We start from the raw sequence: 16290 nt of genomic DNA on the forward strand, positions 1-16290 counted from the left end.
AATCAGCTGTTGGGCAGCGGCGCGCATGCGCTTGCACAGTGGGGCTCTTCCAGGCGACCTCTTGCATGCTGGGGGAAATGGCTCTGCATCCACTTCCAGCACACATGGCATAGGTTCAACACAGCCTAAGCTAAGCCTTCTAAGGCATGTAAGGCAGGTTACAAAATGTAAAGATACAAACTGACACTAAAATTGTCTTTTGAAACAAGATGGACAAGATGATTAGGGGACTGGAGACTAAAAGATATGAAGAATGGTTACAGGAACTGGGCCTGGCTAGTCTAGTGAAGAGAAGGACCAGGGGAGACATGATAGCAGTCTTCCAATATTTGAGGGGCTGCCACAGGGAGGAAGGGTCAAGCTATTTTCTAAAGAACCTGTAGGCCAGACAAGGAATAATGGATGGAAACTGAACAAGGAGAGATTTAACCTGGAAACAAGGAGAAACTTTCTGACAGAACAATCAACCAATGGAACAGCTTGCCCTCGGAAGTTGTGGGAGCACCATCACTTGAGACTTTCAAGAAGAGATTGGACTGCCATTTTTCAGAAGTGATGTAGGGTCTCCTGCTTGGGCAGGGGTTGGACTAGGTCAGGGGTCGTCAACCTTTTGGACCTCAGGGACCACCAAACTTATAATTTTAAATCCTGGGAACCACTAATATCAATTTTGACCAACGGTGGCTTGGTGACATTGGTGGGAGAGAGAGAGAAAGATCTGATCTAACCCGCCCTCTCTCCCTCCCTCCCTCCCTCTCTCTCTCTCACACACACACACACACACACAAACACGCAGAAGCAGGGGTCGGATTCAAATTTCTTAACTGGTTCTGTGGGCATGGCCTAATTTGTGGGTGTGGCTTGGTGTCATGTGACTGGCTGGGCATGGCTTGTGTGTAAATATTGAATTTTTTATTAAAAAAGAGCAATTTTTACCCAAAATCAGGCAAAGCAGGCAGGCAGACTGAGTTGCTCACAGATTAATTTAGAAATCTATGATTCTCCAATTGGCTACCTGAGTCTGTCACATAAAATTTGCTTGCAAGCAAACTCACAAAATTAACTCAGCATACAATCTATGTAAATATTGATTTTTTTTATTAAAAAAGAGCAATTTTTACCCAAAATCAGGCAAAGCAGGCAGGCAGATTGAGTTGCTCATAGAATTACAGATTCACGTAGAGATCTATGTATCTGCATTTGGCTACCTGCACTGAATAATAGAAGCTTCAGTCCTAAGGAAGGTTCGGCTCTATAGAGCCGAAGATCTAAAGATTAGCCAGAAAGCAAGAAGTGCAACGATTTCCTGCTTTCTAGCTAATCTAAATCTCCCGGCACAGCAGAACAGCTGATGGTCAGAAAAAGTAAAAATAGCAACTTAGCAGGCAAGTTTGCCAGGTAAGGAATGAGTGGGGAGGGTTCCTGCGGGCCATGTGGGCAGTGCAGTCTTGTGTTTCTGCGCAGCCTGGATTAATTGCTTTGCGGGGTGGGTGCTCTGGGGGTGACATTTCTCTGCAGACCACCAAAATTTCCTCGCGGCCCACCAGTGGGCCGCAGTCCACCAGTTAGCAACCACTGGACTAAATGACCTACAAGGTCCCTTCCAACTCTGATTATCTGTTATCTGTTAAGATCCAAGAGTATTCCCCCCCCCTCAAAAAAAATCAAACCACTAATGATTGATTATAGAATTCAAATTTGAGTATATGGAAATTCTGAATCATAGATGACTTCACCTTAATAGAAATGGGCTTAAAATTTTTTTCTTCCTCACAGTCAACTGAAGTTTCTGGGAAGAATTAAAAGATGAGAATTGTTAGGAATATAAGTCACCTAACAGTAATTTGGGTTGGAAATATATAAACCAGGATAGACATTTTAAAACTGCATCTTTAAGAAAATGCAAAACTGTAGTTGGGTGTGGTTTCTAAAATGGCCAAGATGGAGCCAGAAACCTGGGTTGTTTAATCTTAGTCTCAGAAGAGAGTGTGAGTAAATCTCTGTTTCCTTCTGTTGGAGAGTTTTGCCGTTCCTCTTATGGACTACTATTCCTGGATTTGATGTAAGTCTGATACTGAACTGTTTTTGACACTGGACTTTGTTATTGGATTATCCCTGGACTGAAAACTGACTGACTTACCTGTGAATGACTTTGGACTGTGTTTGAACTTTGCTTAAACCTTTATTGAAAGTAAAAAAAACCCTACATTTACTGTACAGTGTATCTGTGTGCTGGTGTGTATTATTCAAACACTATTCTCAATACATCTCCCTGTATGCGCTCATTCTCCTAACGGGGAATTAACTCAACACAAATGCCTAACAAATTCTTCCTTCCTATTTAAAGAAACAGGAGACCACCCAGCTCACAGTTAATCCAAAACTAGCACTGCCAAAGGTGTCAGATATGGTTTTAAAGAAGCCATAACTGAGCTATTTTGCTGAATCCAAGAGATACTCCTTGACCCTCTCTTTTCCCAGTTGAAACAAATGTAATAATTGTTTTATGACATTAATTAGCATAGGATCTTATGTATTATAAATAGTTAAACCTTCACAGTGCTACAAGATTACACTTTCTGCAGTAGATGAATGTGCTATCCTTCCGGCAATTAAAAAAATGCTTATATTATTTGCACTGAGTCAGACTATGGGTAATTGTAAAAGCCTACATTACCCAAGATGATAATCTCTATTAGTAATGTTTCTAGCCTTTAATAAAGAGTGCTCACATAAAAAGGAAGAAACAGGCAAAAAAAAAACCTTATGCAATTCACTAATAAAAAGAGTTAATGTATTTGAATTTCTGGGTAAAAATAGAAGTGGATGGCTTGATGTATAGTAATTAAGTCAGAACAGATAGTAATTTTTTCTAGGCAGTCTTAAGTTTTAACTCCATATTCATAACAACTTGATTTTGGCATTTTCTGAGTCTAAAAGGCAGCTGTGACCCTTGTTTTGCTTCAGAGCAGTTTGTCCACTCAGATACCCCATATCTATGATATCTATGATCTAGGAATAGGCCAACATGTTCGCTGCCAAGTGCTAATGACATATGAGGAGGAACTGGCTTATGGTATGTACATTCTTATATAAAGGAGGGATAACACATGGAAACACTTGAACAGTCAATCACATCCAGTACTTGTGCCTCGGTTTTCTGTAGAAAATCAGCTTTTTTCCCCCTTTGTAGACATGATAGCACCAGGTCATTGGCTTCCTTTGCAGTTAGGCTTGTACCAGAAATCATATTAGTCAGTCCCATTCTATTTAAATGGAACAAACAAGTTAAGAATACAATACTTCCACACCCCAAGCCTGTAAGCCAAGGGAACAGGAGAGGCTGTAGGATAAAAGGAGTGATCTGAATTTCCTCTTATGAATGCTGTCTCATAATAGCACATTTTGTTCTAATTTCTTTCTTTCTTAGATATAGACACTACCCCACTCCAGAGGGACTCTGCACAGGTCACAATTTTAAATAAACAATAATATAAACAATAATAATATAAAAACCAACCAGGCAACGTGTCTTGAGCCTCTTTATATGTAATTTGTTTAAAGTCTATTATTTGAGCACCCAACAGCTTATGTTAAAAACAGAGCAGTGGCAGCACATTTCTGAGAAATCTGGAATAGAAACCCAGATAGAAAGATAAAAGCCATCTTACACAGAATCGGGAGGGGGTGGGGGCAGGGGGCAAAGCACCAGTGTTATGCCATTCATAGTTATTTGAGGCTAGCAGAGAATTGCCTCATCTTGTCCAGCTGCCCAAATATTTCTTCTGCCCAAGTTCTAACATGTAACCATATAACATTTAGCTTTCAGAATGTTTACACTTGACAATTGTGACTGATTCAGGTGACATCCATAAAATTTTAGGGGCCAGCAATTATCGTGCAATTAGTTTGTTGAATCTTTTCACCCATCTAGTATTCTTCTCTACTGTCAGCTTGCCTTATGCTCATCAGTCTTGCACAGTGGGCCTGAGTCATTCATAAAATGCAACATCTGGCTTAATTTAATCCTGCCTTGTATTTTTATACGATACATTAGAAAATACTTGGTGCTGCATATTTCACTCTGGAAATAAGCAGGATTATAGATTGAGAACAAAGAAAAAAGTCAAAAGATCCATGGAATTTACCTTCCTTTCCATTCACAACTGAGCCTGAAGTATCAAAAACCTATTCAAATAGAGCTTGGAATATTAAAATAATCTCCCAAATCTCTCCCCAGTTAAGTACCGGTATGGATTGAAAAGGGTTTTACCACAGGATGAGGGCCTAGCAGCTAGAATGCCACTTGTTGTCATAAGATTTTCAGAGACAGCCCTCTGTAGAAGAGAAATAATTTCAGCCTGGTCATTTATACCTCATTCTGAATTATCTATAATCGATTTGTTTGTTTTGGAAGGCCATCCTATTCTCAGGAATCTTCTCCAACATCAAAGTTCAAAAGTATCTTTCTATTTTGCATATTCAGAATCCAAGTTTTACTTTGTTAAAGAGTCATAAGGACAACTATTGACTACATAAATTTTTTTCACAATACCACAACATCTGAATATTGTTCCCAATATGCAAGTCTGTGACATATTTCTGACTTCTGCTTCCTTTACTATTGATAATCACTCCAAAATGCAATTCTGTTGCTGTTCTGTCATTATTTTGATCTCCTTTATAATTAATCTTACAATTAATCAATTTTTTTCACTGTACCCTTGACTTTATTAAAGTGCGAAATTCATTTTCATTTTCAACTTTCAGAGTAGTGTCATCAGCATAATATAATTATTGATGGATATGATCTTGAAAAAAATATTATCTATTGTATCAATCCGGTAATTAAACTCAATATTGGTGTTCTGATTAATGAAAAACACTGGCAGCTATGTGGCCCAAGGGGAACGGCACTATTTCATAGAAAGGTTTTGCAGAAATATTTTTATTTATCCAATAAATGTATGTTGAATGGTACATCATAATTATCTTCATTTCTGTCTCTTTAAAGACATTTGTGTGAATGTAAAGAAGGCCTCAGTATTGCAGCTTTCAGACTAATGAACTAGTCCTCATGTGGCCCTTGTGATGACAATTTGATTTAAAAATTGTATGTATAGTTTGATAGTTCATTGTGTGTAAGAACAGCAGAGAGAACCATCAGCTTTGAAAGAAAACCCACTGTGGGAAGGAAGTGGCTTTTTTAAGCAAAGAAAAAAATTGGCTGGCTAAAAGATCTGAATCTTGTGTAGGGCTAAAGCTATTGAAATGTGTAACTCTGCTGCCATCTAACTGGATTCTTGCAGACCAGATCTGCAAGCCCTCCCCCACTAAAAAAGAGGGTACATTATTTTTCTCCATCACTTTGGGATTTGCATGATCAAACCAGTAGCAACATCAGCAGTAAGGGCAAAAAAAAGTATTCAAATCATATTGTCAGAATCATTGCATGGCGGCTGATTTACAGAACTGAGTAGAATATAGAGATACCAGATTAGTTTTTGGCAATTTTAATTCTTAACAATATAGATGTTTAACAGATTAACAGAGTTGGATGGGACCTTGTAGGTCATCTAGTCCAACCCCCTGCCCAAACAGGAAAACCTACACCATTTCTGACAGATAGCTGTCCAGTCTCTTCTTGAAAGCTTCCAGTGATGAAGCTCCCACAACTTCTGAAGGCCAGCTGTTCCATTGGTTGATTGCTCTCACTGTCAGAAAATTTATCCTTATTTCTAAATTGAATCTCTCCTTGACCAGTTTCCATCCATTATTCCTTGTCTGGCCTTCAGGTGCTTTGGAAAATAGCTTGATCTTGATCTAGGATCTGTATAAATTTTCTTCAGTCTGGTGGAAAAAATAACCTACACAGCAGTAGACACATACATAGGGAAGATGCTTCCAAAAACGAAATGTAGATTCATGAAGCAACTTCAATTTAATTTTAATTCATAAAATATAGCATGATGGCTCCCTGCATGTGAATTCACTTTCTCTTTTGATCACATTAAAAATTACAATTCTGTGGAAACTTTGGGAAGGTAGCATATGATTTCAGATGAAGGGAACTGCAAAGCAACAGATATTCTGAAAGCTATTTTTCCCAATAACTTTGGCTTTTAGGTGGTTTGAAATATAACAAATTAAATAAAAATTAAAACTTGCTTCTTGTTCCCTGAGGCTGGTTCTAGTGCCCACTTGGGGGAGCTGCTGTTGCAACAATATTTTTTCCTGATGGTAAATTCTAGGAAACTGACAGTTCTGCTTTGTCCTTCATATCAATCTAACTTTGATTTTAGATACTTTCCTGGCATAAGCAAGCAAGGATTAACAATTTATATTGCAAGGAAAAATCAATAATTAGAACATGTGGCCCAGAGAGGAGACATTGTAAAAAGCATATATTCTAACATTTCCATTGTTCTTTCTCAAGATATTCCTCTCCTTCCCCATACAGTCCCAACATCAAAGTGCAGCATTTAAATTTTGCAAATCTTTTTGCAGCCCTCCTATTTCTCCCCCCCCCCACAATGAATAAGTGAGAGTAGTTGTTACAGGATAAGGACATTTTGTAAAGCATCCTATCCACGTCTGAAGACCATCAGACTGAAGCCAACCTACCTTTGTCTCTATTTCTGATGTCCTGAAATCTTGTTTCAGAAGACCAGTAGAAGGATTGACAAATAATGATTTAGTCAGTGCCACACTCTCTGAGTTATTTCAGCTGTACAGGTAGTTGTGATGACCCAGGGCATGGCACAAAAGTAACAAAGTCACAAAAGTAGGTAAAGTCCCTTTAACTCCTCCAACTTGGCCTCCAATGTCCAGTTATCTTCGGCTGGAGAAAAAACTCTCCCAAGAACAGTTTTTAAAGGGAAGAAACTCAGTCCGAACCCAAATTATAAATAAAGACCAACACAAACCACATTGCAGCAATTAACGAGCCAGGGCAGGATAAGGAATTACAGAATTCAAAAGATAACAAAACACACACAGTTGACATAATGTTGACACATTATGACTGTCAGAAATTATGACCATTAATTGGCAGGTTCTATTATAGTCATAAATCAAAAGACTAACTATATGGTGCACGTGTGTATGTGCATGCATGTGTGTGTGTGTGTGTATTTGGCAGTTTTCCAAGAAATCTAAACTGTTGGTATGTTGGGAGGCCTGTCTGGACATAAATCTGCCATTCTTTCTGCATATAAATTCTCTCTAAATGCTACAAGGGTGATGTACCACCATAGTATTGCAGCCAACATTTCCCCTCCAACAGCTGCAATCATGATTGTAGGTTGCAGTGGACAGCCTTTTCACCTCATGCATGGTAGTGCAAAGAAATGGCTTGTTGAGACCAAAGGCTGCGAGGTGGAGCAAATTTAATGCACAATGTTGTTTTAAGACGGATTGTTTTTAATAGGGATTGTGAAATCAATTAGCATCCCTCAGGGACACCTGTATAGGTAGGGATAAAAATCATCAGATCATAGAGATCTTGGGGGTCTTCTAGTCCAGGGGTCACCAACCTTTTCGACCTCAGGGATCACCAAACTCATAATTTTAAATCTCGCGGACCACTAATAAGAATTTTGACTGATGGTGGCTTGCTGACATTGGTGGGAGAGAGAAAGAGACCCAATCTAACCTCAGAGGGCTGGCGGTGATGTTCTCTCTCTCTCTCTCTCTCCCTCCCTCCCTCCCCCTCTTTCTCTCCCTCTCTCTCCCTCCCCCCCTCCTCTCTCGCACACACACAGACACAAACACACAAAGGTCCCTCACACACACACACACACACACACACACACACACACACACACACCCTCCAAGGCAGCCACATTCCTAACTTGCTTTTCAGTTCCGTTCTTGGGAAAGAGAGAGAAACTTTTGGCTTCATACAAGGAAAGCAGCTGCAGAAGCAGCAGAAGTCTTTCTTTCTTTCCCCCAAACTCTGCCAGAAATGAGTCTTTGCTGGCACAGCCTCTTGGAGCAGGATGCCTTGCAGAGTCCCAAAAACTCATTTCTGGCGGAATTGGGGGGAGAGAAAGAAAGACTTTTGCTGCTTTCCTTGCATGCAGCCAAAAGCAGAAGAAGAAAGAAGAGGAAAGAAGCAGCCCAGTGGCCAGGCAAGGTATGTGGGGCAAGTTCCCCCCATCCACCCTTTCCACCCTCCCCTCACTACCTCGTGTTCTTTGCAATGCAAGCAACACAAGCCTTGTGTTACCACGGGCCATGTGGGTGGTGCAGCCTTGTGTTCTGCGCAGCCTGGATTAATTGCTTTGGGGGGTGTTTTGGGGGTGACATTTCTCTATGAACCACCAACATTTCCTCATGGACCACCAGTGGTCCCTGGCTCACTAGTTGGCGACCACTGTTCTAGTCCAACCCCCTGCCCTAGGTAGGAATCCTCATACCTTCTCAGACAAATGGTCATCCCATATTTTCTTCCTCGCCCTTGTTTAGTAACTGTTTCAGACAGTGACCATTCACAGATAGGAAAATGATGAAAAAAACTTCATGACCAATCCTCAAGATTTATGACTTTTGCAAGAAGCTGAAGTAAGTCCATAAACATCATTGCGGTTTCATTTAGCAACCACTTGGCTTAATGAAAGAATTTCTGGCCCTAATTGTGGTTACTAAAGGAGGACCGCTTGTACTGCCCGCTATTCTGGGATTTTAAGACCTGTCTCTGATCACAGGTCAGGGGCACAGTGTATTTGTTGTGTCTTTATACTGTTATGTTTGCTTTTTAGTCCAGACTGTTTTGTTTTGTTATTATATTTTTAGCTGCTTTAACTATATATTTTGTTGTTGTAAACTGCCCAGAGTTGTCATTGTTGTTAAAATATTAATAACCAATGTTAAATTTAACTATGAAATCTCCTAAAGAAATCTAAATTCAAATACCAGGAAACAGTAGGGTAAGACAAGAGTACCAGCTAGTGGGGAAACAGCCTGCCTCCAAGCCATAGATATCTATTATAAATTGCTATAACTTCATGATACAGTTATTGGATTTGCACCAGATACATTCCACAACTGATTCAAATTATTGCATTCATGTTCATGATGATGTCATGATGCTCATGACATAAATTCCCGTCTGTTGGGACACCCATGTTCCAGTTCCATAGAGATCAAGCACTGCACCTTGCTAAAGAGAAGCTCTGTAAATTGAGATGAGCCACAGCCAAGACATTGTTAGACAAAATAGTTTGTGTAGCATTGATATGAGTCTGGTACAAATACTACCGTAAGTGCAGAAAGACTCAAAGTTTCTCTCAAAGGAAACTTTGTTTTAAAGACAACCTAGAAGATCTAGAACAGAGTCATGTGAGCTTTTTCAATTGCTAAAACTTCCATGCCACAAATGTTAGTCCACCAAATGCCAAGATCAACTTTCAATATTTAAACAACAGCATGTGCAATGTGGGAAAGTAATGTTGGAAACTATGGAGAATTTAGACCCTCTAATCTGGATTTAATACATGCTAAAGAATGTTCAACATATCTGGGTGAATTCACAGAGAACTAGTCATATTTTTCAGGACTCCAAAAGTTGACTTGTTCACCCACCCAATGTCCTATGGACAGTGGGTGAATAAGAGCCTACGTAGCATTTGTTTGCTTCTTGATTTTCAATTTTCAATTTGGATTAAAGAAGGCAATACTGTATGCAGCACAGAAGAACAAGTAGAATGTTGACCTGGAGTTCACACATTTCAGTTCCAAGAGTATCAGTTCCCACCTCATTAACTTTCTGTTGTCTGTCCATCAAAGGGTGTCTTAAGCTATCTCAGCTATGATTGATGTCATCCTTTATCATTCTCAAAAACCAATGCTAGATTTAAGTCAGGAGAGGAGCAGAGGGCAAAGTGCCACTCCTTGAAGAACTCAGAATAGCAGACCAACCCTGAAATCCAATCCATTTCAAGCTGAGAAGTCTTCCATCAGATGCTGGAGACACACACATACATGTTATGCCCACCAGCTTTCATTCCATGGGACATCCCCTGCTGCCACTCAAGATGTCATTTCAGCTGCTTAGATCTCCATGACAACCAAAGACAACCCGGGCAAACATCAAAGAGACAGAAATAGGCCACATTGCTGTCTGTTGACCAAGCAGGCTCTTTCCTTCTGAAGAAGAAGAAGGCAAGAGCAGCAGAATACAAGGGACCTAAATCATATGGCTAGAACTGAATGGTGAACAATCAGGCCTTCCCTCTTGCTCCAGTCTGAATAATTGTAGAAGGAACTGGTGCAAGTCTTTCTGATGCCATTCACGTGTGAATGAACAGTGATACACAAAGTGCTAAAGATTTGATGAATATTGAGGATGCAGCTGGAAGAGGTCTCTGACTTCACAGAAACTGTTCACATTCCAAAACCTGTTTTAATTAAGGTTGAAAGGGTGCAACTTTGGAGGAATGCTTGTAGATGTTTTGCTTGGATTCCTCTTTGCACCTGGGTTCTTCTCTTGAAGACAGGGACTCACTGAAAGTATGAAAAGATAAGTGGGGTAAAAGAAGAAAAGAGGGAACTACAGCAGACTGAATTTGAAACCCATTTGCATTTGTGATTTAAACTGAACCACTCATTTGTGTAACCGTTGGAAAAGTCTTTTTCTCTTTGGAAAACTCATTCAAAGACCTCTCATGTCTTAGTCAACCCTTTTAAACTTCTTGTTGGTTCCTTCTGAAGAATGGCTATACGTCATGGTTTTGTTGCCTGAGAATAGATGGAATATAATTCTTTCTGTTTCCAGTGTCAGAAACATCAAGAAACATCTTGATGTCAGAAACATCAAGTCCCTCAAATGCAGCCAAACAGGTTAAACAGTCAGCTTTCAAGGTGGATGTCTGCCCCTTGAAATGGGCCAGGGGAGGAAACAGACTCCATAAGTTTAATTGGAACTATTGTGTATTGATTGATATGAAATGGAAACAGAATGTTGAGTGCCTGACAATGTTTTCTTTTCCCTCCCTCTCATAATCTAGCAACCTGGAGTAGAATCAGTTGGTGCTTCTTTCCAACTGTTTCTCTGTTTCTTGGACTTAAAGCATATTTTTATTTTTGATTTTTGAATATTTTAGCTTCTGCTTATTTTCTCAAGACTCCCTACAGTCCTTTACCCCTGATTTTTCCTAGTAGTGGAAAAATCTATTTCCAGTATGCAACAGATACAATGACAGATTTTCTGCTATGCATCCAGAGAGGCCTTCATTCCAGCAACCTGACCTGTGGTAATCGATATAAAACATGAGAAGCTATGTTGGGTTTTAGATTAAATTAAATTGAATTGGTGTTGTAACTGCCACAGGATCTGAAAACTGGGGCACCTGATCTTCAATAAGCCCATTTCCTCATCACTTTTTAGCAATATATGTCACGTTTTGCATGTTAATCCACCACTAGAATTATCTGAGTCCATGGCAGCCTACCACCTGTGTCGTAGGAGCAACTAGAAGGGATGAATGAATGAATGAGGACCCAGATTGTTGGGGGCAATATGCTGACTCTGTAAACCGCTTAGAGAGGGCTGTGAAGCACTATAAAGTGGTATATAAGTCTAAGGGCTATTGCTATTGCTATTATATCACTGTGTTGGATCCTTTTTATTCTGCCATGGTCTTCTAAGTGGACATCATTTAAATGTTTGTGGGATATTGCAGATTGAACCTGGGAATTTCTGAGTTCCTGAGTTGTACTACTTTTGAGGTTACACTGTTTTGCTTATGGCCCCATAAAGATGAGGTTGAAGCTCCCCTAATGTATTGGTTAATATCCTTTAAGATCAGTAGACAATAAAGTTGTACCTTTCTAACTTTTCGTGTTTAAATTTTGGAATTTTTCTCTTCCAGAACCCTTTCCCCAAATTCATGGCTGGATGAGCTAAAGTTGCAAGAGTAGTTGGTCCTAACCAGGAGAGTGGATGGCAACACCTCCAGGTTTAATACCCTGCAGAAGAGCAAAAGAGGGTATTACAAATTGTAAGGGATAAAGGAGAAGCTACATCAGTGAGAAAGGAAATTAGCTCTTCCGGAAAGCATTGGGTAATTGATGGTGGTACTGCCGGTAAGATCTATATTATACTGTTTTTGAACAATGGCTTCATTTTATGCTTTCAGAGTTTTATTGTTTTTAATTGATTTTGTGTACTTACTGTGGAAGTTTTAAATCTGTACCACGGATGTTTTATTGTGCAAATGTTTTTATTGTTGTGAATCACCAAGAGTCCTTAATAGATTACAGCGGTTCAAAAAATGTGACACATAAATAAATAATTTAATGAGCTTCCCTTCTTTATCATCCTTCTATTGGCCTCAGGGTTATTCCCTGTTTGCTGATGCCTTTTTTTCTTTCTTTTCATCAGAGGCGTAGTTCAGCTACTTTGCCGTAAGCAGGGGAATACTTGAATAACAAATAAAGGGTACACAATAATTGCTGCTTTAAATTATGCAAATGTCTCATACTTTTTGCTTTCAGTATTAATAACTCTAAATAATGTTTCTTATTTAGTCAGTTATAGATTTATACGCCTGCCCCTCCAGTAGCTCTCTTTATAATCCCTGTAATATAGTTCAGAATTCTGCAACTAATTAGTACAATTCTAGTGTTTTAGTTAAACACTAAAAATATTCAAAGACTTTAAAACTTTAAAAGCCCTGGATGAAAAAGAACAGGTCCAATTATCTTCCCAAGCTGTAATAAGAAAGGGAGGGGCACCTCAACAACCAACAGCTGTTTATTCTGTGATCCCCACTATAGGAAAAAACAAAACAAAATTTGCTGTTTATGTTACATCTAACTATGGCCAAGCCTGAGAATCTAAGAGTGTGACGAGACAGCACAAGTATTCTTGGTCCTCCCTGTAAGGTTTAATACACTCAGATGTGGACCTTAAATGGGGCTCAGAGAGCAGCTAGCCATTTCAACATGAAAATAATGCAGGTAGTCCTTGACTTACAACCACAATTGAGCCCAACATTTCTGTTGCTAAGTGAGACATTTGTTAAGTGAGTTTTGTCCCATTTTACGATCTTTCTTGTTAAGTGAATCCCTGCGGTTGTTAAATTAGTAACACAGTTGTTAATCTGGATTCCCCATTGACTTTGCTTGTCAGAAAGTTGCAAAAAAAAAAAGTGATGACATGATCCCTGGACACTGCAACCATCCTAAATATGATGAGTCAGTTGCCAAGCATCTGAATTTTGATATGACATGACCATGGGGATGCTGTAATGGTTGTAACTGTGAAAAATGGTCATAAGTCACTTTTTTATTTGATGTTGTAACTTTGAACAGTCACTAAGTTGAAGTGTTATAAATCAAGGTCTACCTGTATACCACACACCATCCATTGTGACACATTCCAAGCCAGCTTCCGTTTCCAGCATATCTTCAAAGGCCGCACCCACAAAAAATGCATTGGAGTTGAGATAGAATGCAGTAGTGGCCTTGAGGAAAGAGGAGGACAGATTAACAGATTAACAGAGTTGGAAGGGACCTTGTAGGTCATCTAGTCCAAACCCCACCCACAAGCAGGAGACCCTACAACCTTTCTGACAAATGGCAGTCCAGTCTCTTCTTGAAAGCCTCCAGTGATGAAGCTCCCACAACTTCCGAAGGCACGTTGTTCCATTGGTTGATTATTCTTACCATCAGAAAATTTCTTCTTATTTCTAGGTTGAATCTCTCTTTGTTCAGTTTCCATCCATTGTTTCTTGTCTGGCCTTTAGGTGCTTTTGAAAATAGGTTGACTCCTTCTCTATTGAAACACTGTCATGTCTCCCCTGGTCCTTCTCTTCACTAGACTAGCCATGCCCAGTTCCTGTAACTGTTCTTCATATGTTTTAGCCTAAAGTCCCCTAATCATCCTGGTTGTTAGGAAACAATCAGACAAGAGACTCCAGAACCCATAATTGCTTAACAATCACAGAACAAAATTGAGAAAAGACCTGCCCTAATGGATATTCAGTCCACTAAAAGTGGCAGGGGAAAGGTTTGTACTTTCAGACTTGCAATATTCTGTTAATGGAGCCTTATGATAAAGTAGAATTAGTTCATCTAGTTCTGTTCCTGTCTGGTTTACCTGGGAGGGCTGACATCAATAAACCAGCCAGGAGTTTACCTGAGCATGTTTGAGTGAAATCAGGCGATTCATTCTCCTCCAGGTGAGCCAGTCCTGGTAAAAGCTTGCCCACACTCCTGACATTGTTGTTATTGGTTGTCCAGTATCAATGCTAGATCCGGGAAGATTCCCCAGACTGTGAAGCTGTTATTTGGGGTGCTGGGATTCAACCCTATCTACTTACCTGAATCCTGAAGTCCAAATCAGCAGTCCTTCTTATCCAAATCAGCTTCAACTTCTTCTCTCACACCCAGTCCTTAGCCATCTGGAAGCATATGTGTTTAGTCTTGAAACATCCAACCCCACAGAAAGAAATGCAGCTGAATATCATCAGTGTACAGATAACAGAGAGCCCCAGATCTGTAAAAGATCCTTTCCAGCAGCTTTATGCAGATTGCAGGAAGATGGAAATGCGTAGGAGTCTGGCACCTTGAGCTGAAGTTTCTCACTATCACCTTCTAATATGATTTATTTATAAATTTTATATATAAATAATCTATTTATAAATACAAATAATATATTTACAAATATATAAATAATATATTTATGAACATATACTTGTATGTACACTGATAACCTATCTACCGGAGACAAATTATTTTTATAAATAAAGTCTGCAGCCTAAAAATAATAATTGAAAACTACGGTATGCTCTAGAACTGAGAACATGGGTGGTGATTCTTGGTGCTGTGTCCTATCAGTCATGCCATCACTTTTTTTTTAATAAGATAGGAGGGCCATCCCTCTGCTGAACATTTAATTCCCACAGTTCTGCCTTATTAAGTATATTGCCTTTGATAATATTATTATTAGTTTGTTGTTTTGCATGTACATTGAGAACTTATGCACTGGAGACAAATTCCTTGTGAGATTGACTCACATTTGGCAATAAAGCTATTCTATTCTATTCTATTCTATTCTATTCTATTCTATTCTATTCTATTCTATTCTATTCTATTCCATTCCATTCCATTCCATTCCATTCCATTACACCCCACCCCACCCCACCCCACCCCACACCATCCCATCCTATCTTATCCTACCCAAAGAGACAAAAATTGAATCACTGCAGTGGTGGGATTCAATGAATTTTACTACCAGTTCTGTGGGCATGGTTTGGTGGGCGTGGCTCACTAACCTGCTTTCCAGCTCTGTTCTCCTATGTAGGGCAACAAAAGAAGACCCAGCCAATCAGCTGGGACTTGGGAGTCAGGGGGCGGGGCCAGTCAGAGGTGGGATTTGCTGGTTCTCCGAACTACTCAAAATTTTCGCTACCAGTTCTCCAGAACTGGTCGGAACCTGCTGAATACCACCTCTGAACCACTGCAAAATAGCATACCTTGCTCTCAATCATTTGAGCCATCAGTGAGAGCAGGAACAGATGAAATCATGCTCAGCCCAATCTTAGACTGTTGGGAAGGTGACCTGAATCTGACTTTTCATCAGAAAGTGAAACAGGTTTTGTTTTTTCCTGCCAGCACAATGAGAACAGTCTGGTCTACCGGCTGCTCTTCATTCCTTTCCATGTTATGTCATGTGCCTCCCTACCAATTGGCTGGTATGTCCATCTAGTAGGCATGACCAAGCCCGTCCTGGCTCTTTGCCCTCCTTGGCGATTTTATACAGAGCTACTGGGTGCCTGCCATGAAAGGCTAGACATTTTTCTCCCAGATTCAGCAGCAGAAAGGTGAAATGCTGACTGTTGCTCTCTCTTAAAAAAAAAGTTATGGGCAAAAGTTCTGCGAAGATTCCCCTTCTAACCTGATATAGAACTATTGCTGTTGTTTTTACTGGTCATTGAGAGGCGTATGCACAGAATGGAAAGCAATTTGCACTTGCTTTCCTGGCATGGATGGGAAGGGAAAGGATGCAGGGTAATCCAGCAACATGGGGGACAAGTTTCTGGCCAGAACACATAGCCATTATTATGGCCAAAAGTGGATTTCATGAACTGGTGTCATTTCCAGCCAGTTTAAGCATGGGAGTCAAGTGACTGAAGGCTGCATGCAGAAAAGCCCCACAATTGTCTCTGTGCCGAGTCTCCATCTGAAGCGGGTCTAGATATAACAACTACAAAAATACCTACAACTGGCCCCAATCCATTGGGCTCACAACCTCTGGTGATCACAGAAAAAGAAGTGCAAAAT

At 39.9% G+C, this 16290-nt stretch overlaps 1 long non-coding RNA gene across 1 annotated transcript; it reads right to left on the reverse strand.

The window, feature by feature from the left end:
• Positions 1 to 12212: 12212 nt before the first annotated feature.
• Positions 12213 to 15563, reverse strand: LOC148128036 (uncharacterized). Its single transcript, XR_015741318.1, has 3 exons — positions 15483 to 15563; positions 14328 to 14408; positions 12213 to 13469 (listed from the first exon to the last, which is right to left on the reverse strand). It is a non-coding gene; the product is annotated as an uncharacterized LOC148128036 (long non-coding RNA).
• Positions 15564 to 16290: the final 727 nt, after the last annotated feature.

The sequence above is a fragment of the Pseudonaja textilis genome, chromosome 1, assembly GCF_049901715.1.
Source record: "Pseudonaja textilis isolate UNSWEBS1 chromosome 1, rPseTex1.2, whole genome shotgun sequence".
Taxonomy (NCBI): domain Eukaryota; kingdom Metazoa; phylum Chordata; class Lepidosauria; order Squamata; family Elapidae; genus Pseudonaja; species Pseudonaja textilis.